Source organism: Mytilus californianus, unplaced genomic scaffold, assembly GCF_021869535.1.
Source record: "Mytilus californianus isolate M0D057914Y unplaced genomic scaffold, xbMytCali1.0.p SCAF_9, whole genome shotgun sequence".
NCBI classification, from domain to species: Eukaryota; Metazoa; Mollusca; class Bivalvia; order Mytilida; family Mytilidae; genus Mytilus; species Mytilus californianus.
This window is the reverse complement of record NW_026262745.1, coordinates 71,038,454-71,039,081: the sequence shown is the minus strand read 5'-3', so window position 1 is coordinate 71,039,081 and position 628 is coordinate 71,038,454.

The following is a 628-nucleotide window of genomic DNA, read 5'->3' as shown; positions in this document are numbered from 1 at the left end:
AGTTGGGACCCTTAGGCATGCTTGACTGAAAAATCCAGGTGGGGTATAGCACGGATTTTTTTTAAAATTGATCCAAAGTTGGGGTCCGGCACCCTACCCTACCCTAACTTTCAAAGTTTATAAAAAAATTCTGAGGCAATACTTTTTTCCACACTAGGTGCAAATGAAAGTTGGGACCCTTAGGCATGCTTGACTGAAAAATCCAGGTGGGGTATAGCACGGATTTTTTTTAAAATTGATCCAAAGTTGGGGTCCGGCACCCTACTCTACCCTAACTTTCAAAGTTTATAAAAAAAATTCTGAGGCAATACTTTTTTCCACACTAGGTGCAAATGAAAGTTGGGACCCTTAGGCATGCTTGACTGAAAAATCCAGGTGGGGTATAGCACGGATTTTTTTTAAAATTGATCCAAAGTTGGGGTCCGGCACCCTACTCTACCCTAACTTTCAAAGTTTATAAAAAAAATTCTGAGGCAATACTTTTTTCCACACTAGGTGCAAATGAAAGTTGGGACCCTTAGGCATGCTTGACTGAAAAATCCAGGTGGGGTATAGCACGGATTTTTTTTAAAATTGATCCAAAGTTGGGGTCCGGCACCCTACTCTACCCTAACTTTCAAAGTTTATA